The sequence below is a fragment of the Neolamprologus multifasciatus genome, chromosome 9 (genome assembly GCF_963576455.1).
Source record: "Neolamprologus multifasciatus chromosome 9, fNeoMul1.2, whole genome shotgun sequence".
Lineage (NCBI taxonomy): Eukaryota > Metazoa > Chordata > Actinopteri > Cichliformes > Cichlidae > Neolamprologus > Neolamprologus multifasciatus.
In genome coordinates this window covers 4,443,886-4,453,569 of record NC_140447.1, presented here as the reverse complement: position 1 = coordinate 4,453,569, position 9,684 = coordinate 4,443,886, and the positions used below count along the sequence as shown (strand labels likewise).

The 9,684-nt window shown below is 46.4% G+C and overlaps 1 long non-coding RNA gene across 2 annotated transcripts; it reads right to left on the bottom strand.

Annotated features, from left to right (window-relative positions):
* Window positions 1–584: 584 nt before the first annotated feature.
* Window positions 585–6,128, bottom strand: LOC146510853 (uncharacterized). 2 transcript variants are annotated; one of them, XR_014876167.1, is made up of 3 exons: window positions 4,965–6,092; window positions 3,519–3,726; window positions 585–3,407 (listed from the first exon to the last, which is right to left on the bottom strand). It is a non-coding gene; the product is annotated as an uncharacterized LOC146510853 (long non-coding RNA). The 2 variants fall into 2 exon arrangements; XR_014876166.1 differs by having other exon boundaries at window positions 585–3,726; window positions 4,965–6,128.
* Window positions 6,129–9,684: the final 3,556 nt, after the last annotated feature.

Genomic DNA, 9,684 nt, shown 5'->3' with positions numbered 1-9,684 from the left:
AAAATGATGATGCGTGCTGAACCCGTGCAGCAGTAAGTAGAGCCTGCAGGTCAGAGGCTGCAGACTGAAGCAAACCCAGCAGCAAATCCTTTGGTGGATCTTGTCAGGTCACAACACATTTTTCAGGAGTGTATTAATATTTCTTTTCTTGCTTTTCTTTGTTTTTTTGAGCTGATGAAAACTCTATTAGTTAATGTAAAGAAGTGAAAATAAGAAGGATAAAAACGGCTGTTTTTGAAAAAGAGGAAACGATTTTAAAATCAGTCACGTTTTTTAGCCGTTACTGCTTCTGTGTGTGTAGTTTGAAGAAACAATTTAGTAAAAAATATCTACTATTTACAAATGAAAGTGCAGAACAGAGGAGATGGTTTTGTTTTTACTCTCTGAGGTGAAAAAGCCGACAGAGTGTTTAAGTTATGTTAAATATTTAACACTGATGCAGCTCTCACCTCGTGTATTTTTTATTTTGTGTTATGATATGAAACAGGCCTCAAGCACACAGTAAAGGCCTCTTTCCACATCTATGCGTGTGTGTGTGTGTGTGTGTGTGTACACAAGTTGTTAATTAATGCTTCGTTTCACACTTCAATTTGAAGAGACAGATTTATTTGTATTTACAGCCACAATTTATTGACAGAAATAAGGCACACGTACAGGACACACATGTGTTGAAAACAGCGGTTAGCTTAAAGGGATCACCGTAGTCATCAGCAGCTGCAGCAGCGCGTCGTCAGCGCACAACAGCATTCGTGCACGAGCACAGGAGCACACATGCACTTTAGATAGGCGTCACTCTCAGCACACAATGCCTCATTCATCCACGCCTCGAAGAAATCGAGCGTTGCATTTGACAGGACATGTCAACAGTGGGTTTTACAGCAGAGCAGCTCTTTTGAAACAGTCCAAACACAGGCTGGCACACACACAACACTTTACACCACATCGCGGTGTGCTCATCACACACCGCTGAAGAGTCCAAAATCAGTCGACTGCCTCGATGCACGTGTTTGCTTTTTAATGCAAACAAAGGAATCATCGCAGGCTAACGGCGCAGCGGTGGAGCTGGATGGAAGGTGTTTACACGATGCAACATGAGATGACAGCGGCGGTGGCGGCCAGCTGAAGCCCCGCAGCAGCAACAAACACAGTTGCAGGTAGCAAACAGCGAGAGCACAGTGGACGTGGTTTACATCCTCCTACACACATTTCAGCATGTTGCTCTGTTTGTTTCCACGAGCAAAGGAGCGCTAATTATCAGCTAAGCCAAGTGTTAAGCATTAATTGCATTATTGGAATAATGTGCAGCGGTAATGACTGGGATGATTTGTATAATTACAGTCACAAGCATGTCTAAGTGACTCTGCGGCTAACTTTTCTATCCGACGTGGCAGCAAAGCTCAGAAACTGCTTCTTAAAGGCTTGGAAAAGCGCGGCAATCTGCAGCACACAATGACGGGAGGCGCTACATGTGAGGACGTGGCTGTATGACTCGAGCTGATCCTATTAAGTGTTTAAATGGATTTTACACGGCTGTTAAGGTTCAGAATGTGCCATCAGACATGGAGATGGAATCCATATTCATGATGTATCGGCCCGGCTGGCGACGCAGAGAAAGCTGGTTATGGACCGTTTGAGCCAGGGGTAATTGTTTATCCAGACGCCGCTTTCCTCAATGCATAAATTGAGCTGTCGACTGCTCGTGGTGGACATTTTGTTTCCTCAGCTACGAGCGTGTGCGTGCGCGAGTGTGTGTGTGAGGCTCGGCGGCAGCAGCGGTGTTACATGTGGCGTAAACCTCGCTGCGATAGATGCCATTTGAGCAGCCATTTGCATAAAAAAGGGGGAACACAAGAGGCAGCTCAGCACAGAATAAATGCACGGAGCTGAAGAAAAGGAGGTTCCACTCTGTGGCCGCAGCCGGTGGACGTCCACTGGCCCCTCAGTGAATATTACAGGCCCACGCTGTCACGCTCCAGTGAAGCCAAACTTAATCACACAGCTTTTATGGTAGTTTTTGTTTAGCACAGAGCGCTGCAGCGTGTGCACACGAGGACTGACGCTCAGTCTGAAGCCATCACCACACACTCGCAGTATGTTCTCGGTATCGTTGGCATCTTCGGTGTCTTCATCTTCGATGATGCATTCACGAGCTGGGCCCACGTCCTTATTTTAGCTTTGACAGCATTTTCAGTAGATAAAAGATTAGTTTGGGGAAAGCATTGGAGGGATCCCCGTTTACTGATGAGAAGAGAAGAAGTGAAAGAAGTGAAAAAGGGCAAGAAAACAAGAACGAGAAGCTTGCAGAGCTAGGGGCGTGTTTGGAGGCGTGGTCAGATCATTTATCTCCAATTGTGCTAATAATCTTTTTTATTAATTGACTAATTTCCAAACCTTCAAGGACCAAAAACCCCTTTCTTCTGCATACCCAGTGTGAGTGTGCACCTGTCACACACAGCCCTGGGAGTCTAAGGTGCAGCCAGTCCAGTGCAGACCAAGGAAATGAAAGATGTAAAGATATTACACCTGATGAGCCGCGCTTTCGTTTCTATGTTTAAATCTGGCGCCTTATCTTTGCTTGTTTCGTGTTGTCGGCACACAGAGTGCCAGGCGGGAGCATTAATGCAGATCCAGCTCAGCACAGAAACCTGTTGCTCGCGTGGGAGAATGCGTCCTTCCTGATGGGAAGGCTTCAGGCTGCTGCTGCCGCTGCTTCCAGGCTGGGTTTGCAGGGACACGCACACATGCACACGTCTAATAATCCAGCGTTTGCCTCAAAGAACAACACACACACTGAAAGACTGCATCCACACGCCACGCCTCGCAGACAGAGACACACCGACAGATGCATGGTGGGACAGACACGAGGACACTGTCGACCTCACACCGTGGCTCAGCACACAGGAAGTGGGCGGGAAGGCAAGACAGCGGGATGCAGCGGAAATCAAAGAAGAGATGGGTTTTCTTTAGAGGAAGGTGGAGCGTGGAGGTGTGGCTTCACCCAACCTGACAGACCTCCGTGGTTGGGTGGTGTTTTGTCGGGGGGGAGGTGAGGTGGGTGAGTGCGGGGGGTGGGGCTGAGGGGTATTGGGCGAAGAGAGGACTCTCCTCGACTACGCGTATTCTTAAGCAATAACAACGTGATCTGTATTATCCACCCAAGAATACCCGTCACCGAAGAGAGTCTTTCAGTAAACAGGGGAGCTAAGCCAGAAAGCACGTGAGCGGCGCCACTGCCATCGTATCATCATCACCACCACCATCACCACCGTGGCCATCGCCGCTGCCATCAGCAGCCCCCCTTCAGGCTCCGGTGGCAAACAGAAACATACACATACACAGAGAGTGGCCAGTGCATTGATTGAAGACGCCTCGCCGCAGCGTGAGGCTACGCTCCATCAATGGCTCCTCTGCAAAGGAGAAAATTGACAATGGTGGCATTTTCAATCCAAGCCGGCAAGAGGGTGTCAGAGGGAGACACAGAAAACAGAGAGAAAAGGGTGTGAAGAAGCTCACGTTACATCGATTCAGTCGCTCGCGGCTCTGTGCATCTCTGCAAGCGACAGGGGGAGCGTGAGAAACGGCGGCCGTCTCTCACCTGGACTACAGCCCGCCAGCACCGCCCAGATCTCCCGAAAGTCCGAAGCAATGGGGAGTTTTGGTTCCCGGTGCTCATCCGGCTCTTCCCCGTGAGACCTGGGAAGGAGGGGTTGGAGGGTGACAGGGGGGCTGGGGGGCACACACAGGGGAGACGGAGGGTTAGGCAGGTCAGGCCAGGAGCTGCTGTGGTGTGACAATAGCCCCGTACACTCCATTACCATCCCCTCCCCACCCCCACGGGACAGGCAGAGAAATCAACACATGGATTATACAACGGGAGGGAGGGAGGGAGGGAGGGAGGGAGGGGGCAGCGCATGCAGGCAACTCATTCGTTTGATTTTATGAAATACTCCTGTGTTTCTGCAGGTGTCTGGCTCACCGGAGCGGGCTATTTACTGGAAGAGCAAGCGTTTTGTCACGTTTACAGAGTTTACTTGTTGCAACTTGTTAACTTTAAAATTGACTTTAAATCCTAAATGTTAGTTTGGCAGATTTATTTCTTTATTTTTGAAATTAAAGCGATGTATTTAAATGTCGGTGGGTGACGCATGAATAATGGATGAAAAGTTCAAGCAAATTTATTCCACTCTATTCTAATTAAACTAGCCGGCTGAATACAAAGAGCACGCTCCAGCTAAGCTGATCCGAAATCGTTCCATTGATTTTTTTTCCACAATCAGTCTGTGGCTGCTTTGGTAAAAGGTTGTCAGTGTGTGTCTCTGTCACGCTGGCACTAAATGAACTGTTTCATTGTTCCTGAGGACTGAAAAATCATATTTAACAGGAGGAACAGATGATGTGACAGGATGAAAAATCCCAACGTGCAGATGAGCTCAAGCAGAAACAAACTGATGATCAGAGTCAGCAGCACCAAGACTGAGGAGGACGAGACAAAGAGGGAAGAGAGGCTAACCTAGCATCCCCTCCTCTATTCTTCACTTAAGCTCGACTCAGCCAGGCCAGCCTGCACACACACACACACACACACACACTCAGAGAGGTCGGCCGGCCCAAGTATCATTGATTGTAGAGTGGAAGCTCCCTGGAGTCTCATCAGATTACTGTGAGCATGATTGTGTCAGTCTTTGTTTGGAAGAGCAGCAGCACACATCAGGAGGATGCTGTTGCTTTCTCTCTCTTTGCACAGGACCTGCAGTTACTCCCTCCTGTCTCCACTCAACTTTCAGGACCTTGCTTACACACAAAGTGCCCACAGTCTGGTGAGGATGATGAGTGCAGACAGGAGAGCAGGCTGATGGAGGTGATGTAGAAGCCAGCTTTTTTTTTTCTGCGCTTCACAGGATGTGCAAATGGAGACGGCAAAGTATGGAAGTGCGAGCTCTGTGCGTGCCACTCTGGCCTCTTACCCCGCTTCCTCCTGTCACTCAGGGTGGCGCCTCTCCTCAGCTCTCCTACAATTCTCCTCGCCTCGCTGAGGGTCCGTGGCAAACTGGGAGGTAGTGATCTCCCTCCCCCCCTCCCAGTTCCAGGAAGAGCTCCCTGAGGAGAAGGTGGAGGCAGATCCCGGCAGGAGACGGAGCATCCAGCAGCGAGAGCGGCGGATGACGGAGGCAGCGGTACGGATGCTGCGGCTGCCGCTGCCAGAGAGGGACGAGCGAAAGGACGCTTCACAAAAGAGCTCCTCTTCTTCTCCTTTTCCCTCCTCTACTTCTTCTTCTTCTCCTTCCACTTTTCCTGCTGCTCTCCAGCACTGAAAGAAGCCAGTTGTTGCTCTGCCGTGGCAAATGAGCAGACAGCCGGCGACAAGCTGGTGGAGCGAGCGAGAAAGCAGGCAGATGGGAGAGAGAGAGAGAGAGAGAGGGAAAGTGTGTGGTGTGATGTGGCATCTGTGAGAGAGTGATAGAGGAGAGAGGGGAAGATAAAACAGGGGGCAGGAGGATAGATGAACCAGGAAGAAGGTGGGGTAAGGTAGGATGAGAGAGAGAGAGAGAGAGAGAGAGGTAGTGCAGCAATGAAAACCTTGAGCCAGCAGCAGTCTGTCTAAGCCACATCCCTGCTACGAGGAGAGGTAGAGAATAATTAGATTTGAGCATTTCACACACACACACACACACACACACACACCTACACACACACATCCTGGAACCCAGTACTACTGGATTAATTGATGTACTGTGTGCTTCACGGCCCTCAGCCAACACTTCCACCAGCAGCCACTAAACTGTGGGAGAAAAAAATGAGAAATGAAGTGAGGGGTGACTGTGATGATGCTGGAGAAGAAGAGGAGGAAGAGAGGAAATGAATGGGCCCCTGGGACTGATGAAAGCGTACCACGAGGATGTGAGGAATCACTGACACGCACACACACGGAGGCTGCTGTGCGGATTGAAGTCTGCCAACGTTTCCTATTAGCCGTCTTTGTTAAACACGTTAAGGCGACGCTTCGGGTGGTGTGAGCCAAACGCCCGTGTTCCTACGGTGATGTGTGATGTCACACAGCTAATATTTCACACACTTTCCTTCTCATTCATGCTGACTGAATGTGAAACAGCAGTGAGCACACGCGGTGTGTTTTTCTTTATGAAAATAATAATAATCATATTCATATTCACACGCTGCACAGTAGAATAGCAAATGACAAAGTCCGCAGGTTAGAGTCAAATGTCCACCTCTGTAATATTCTTGATATTTATAATTGAGCGATTTTTATATATTGGTGCTATTTGTTACATTTGTAACATTTGTAACATTTGTGACATTTGTTACATTTGTGACATTTGTTACATTTGTTACATTTGTAACATTTGTTACATTTGTTACATTTGTAACATTTGTGACATTTGTTACATTTGTAACATTTGTGACATTTGTAACATTTGTAACATTTGTAACATTTGTAACATTTGTTACATTTGTAACATTTGTAACAACATCTGATTCATTAACATTCAGAAACTGACCAAAGTGTGACTCGAACCCTCACATCAGACCTGCAGAACAGCTCGGAAAAACACTTCCAAGAAGGATGAACGCGAGGAGAAATGAAACCGAGCTCCTCGGGGCCCATTTAAGATGCTCTTAATTCCACACTGCTCTCTTAACACGCTGCAACAGGCGCTGACATTTTCAATTAGGACGACTTAAAATCATTTGTGGGGGAGAAAACGAGCCGGTGTTTTTAAGCAGAGATCAGATCATATAAGGTTCCCTGTAGGTGTCCAGCTCACTTTCACACACAGCAGTAATGTTGTGCCATTCTTTTTCAAAGCCAGAAATGAAATGCGGACAAACATCCAAGAAGCTTTCATGTTCTTCTTCTATTTCTGTGTTTACTGTAGCTGTAGAAAGGCCACAAGCTGCACACCACATCTCTCAGCGACTATTGAGAAATTAGGCAGCGCGATCCTGAACGTGCCCGTGTGTGATGATTCTGTTTGTTCTCTTTTGTTCTCGTTGGAGTCGTCTTCCCACATTTGAACACAGTCGACTGTGAGTAGATTAAAAAAAAGAGAAGCAGCCGCACAAATGCTTAATTTCAGCAGTGTCTTCATTTCAATGGAGCAACAGAGCAATTACATTTACATTTCTGCTACTTCCTGTGACACTGGCGAATCTCCAGAGTCAATGGAAATTAAAATCTCTCAAGGATTCCATAGTGATCGGCGGCGCCTTTGAGGGCGAACGGGGGGGTAAAATAACCATACACGCTTTTATCTGCGAAAGAGACGGTTCGTTAATGTATAGCAGACAAAAGAGCCTGAGGAGCTGGGGCTGGGGGGGGGGGGGGGGGGGGGGGGTCAGGGGCTCTGTTTCGTAGTGGTGTAGTGCCCCCTAGTGGCAGTGAGCCCACTTGCTGTGGCATTGTTCAACCACAGATGGTCCGAGAGACACTGAATATCAGAGATCAGGGTTATCAGTGTGTGCAGGAAGAAGACTGCAGCTACAATACACACCCAGGACTGTGCAGAGTAATCTGAGTAATCTAAGTACTCCAGTCTCAGATACACACCCAGGACTGTGCAGAGTAATCTGAGTAATCTAAGTACTCCAGTCTCAGATACACACCCAGCACCAGCACAGCAACACCATTCAGCTTATTAATATTTGACCAGCTGATATGGAGAACATCATTTCTCCTGCATTTCTACTGGAAAGTGCATTTAAATAATCACAACACTGCTGCTCTGTGTTAGAGGCTTCAACCTAACAGCACATGTCTGTCATACATGTAGACTTTGTGGTGAACTTAATGACTCTTTACACACACACACACACACACAGTGTAGAGATCTCTGCAAAGCTTCTTCATTACAGCCGTGTGCTCACAGGCAGCCTGGCAGGGTTTAGAGGTCCACATGTTTGTTTGTTTCTATCAAAAGGTTTTTGGACGGTCCGTCATAGCTGAGGTGGACATTACTGTGGACATGGGCAGAAATGTTTTATTATTAAATGCTTATATTAAGAGCACTCTGGGACTATAACTGTGCTGCTCATTCTTCTTTGTTAACATAGAGATGATGCATTTTTATGAACAAATGTATTTTGGCATGAACACGGTGCCACGTGTTCTGAATAAGAATGTCCCACCATGTTGTGCTCATGTTTGTATTCTCCTTTACATAAAAAACACACTTCTTCCATAAATTAACATTTAGAAAAGTAAAAAAAAAAGGTGTTTATATTCACCTTCACTGAAGTGAATTTCCTCAAGTTCCTCACTAAGCACATTGACATGTTTTGTCCGCAGCATTCATCCCAAAGAATCCGGCTGGACTGAAAATGCTTTTGCTCTGACACAGAGCGAGAGGCAGAGAGAGAGAGAGGAAGGTCTCCGCTTTTCAAAGCAGCCAGCCATACAAAAGCCACTGAATCGAGCTCGAAGCAGCACAAGGCCAAACATCAGAACAGCACAACTGTAACACAAAGACAGAAAGAGGGAAAAGAAAAAATCCATAAGCCATCAGCAGCCAATTAATCCCATAAAGCGGTTTTCAATGACAAGACGGAGCCTCGCCTTTCCTGCCGTGCTCAACAAATCACAGGTCTGCACGCGCACGTCTACTTCATTAGACAGGTGACTCGCACTACAGCAAAGTGTGTGTTTTTGCAATCAAGGTCTTTGTGTCTGAGTTTTAGCTCCAGTAGTTAGAGGATTGTATCTTGGAGCCATTTAAATAATGCCAGAGTGCAGATGAATTATGTCGGTCAGATTTGGCACACTTTATTATTTATTCTCTTTTTATTAAATGCTTCCATTGTCTACAGAGGAAAGGATGACGGTTCTCTTTCTACTGCCTTTCTGTTTCATGTCAGTGTGGAAGTATGTGGAGTTTATGTAGTTAACAAAACAAACAGCGAGCACATCGACGGGTCATGCCCAGCAGTTTTTGTGTTGTTGCGATGCACTGAGGATTGTTCTCCTGAGGGGCCACAGGGCAAACCATTGTTTTTGGCTCTCTGCAGACTCCTACTATATGTGTTAGTTACATTGTTTCCCCAGATCCCCAGAAACCAGCACAGATTCAGAGCTGAAACGACTACACCTTTAGCAGTACAGCTCGTCAGTGACGACATTATTAACATAATGCTGCTGCACCTTTGACAGGAAGTACTCTTGTGGTTGGTACCTTAAAGAGACCAGTTCTGAATATCTGGTAATATTTTTTACATCTTTTTGTAATATTACTAAAATGGATCTTTAAAAAAACAAAAGGTGCAAAGGCGCTGTAGCCACCCCTTAAAGCCTCTGGGTATTTGAAGTTCCAGTTGCCAAGGTAACCTCCAATGGATTTACTGGCATGTCATATGTTAATCGTGGGACCTGCCCACTTTGCGTCACCAGCATTTATTTGTCCAGTAGTTATTTAAAGCCACAGAATGTCATTGACTTTCTCGAGTCTTTGATTGCTGTGAGCTGACACAGCTTTGGTGACACTTTGTTACAAAGTACAAAGTTATTGCTTCATTAATCTTTAGTAACAATTAACTTGCTGCACAAAATAACAAAAATGTTTTAATTACATTTATAAATAATTAGTCATTGTAATTTATGAATATTATTGTCATTAGTTTCTATAACAGAAAATATTCTGTGCAGCATCACAGCTGATCGTTTTTCAGTTATCC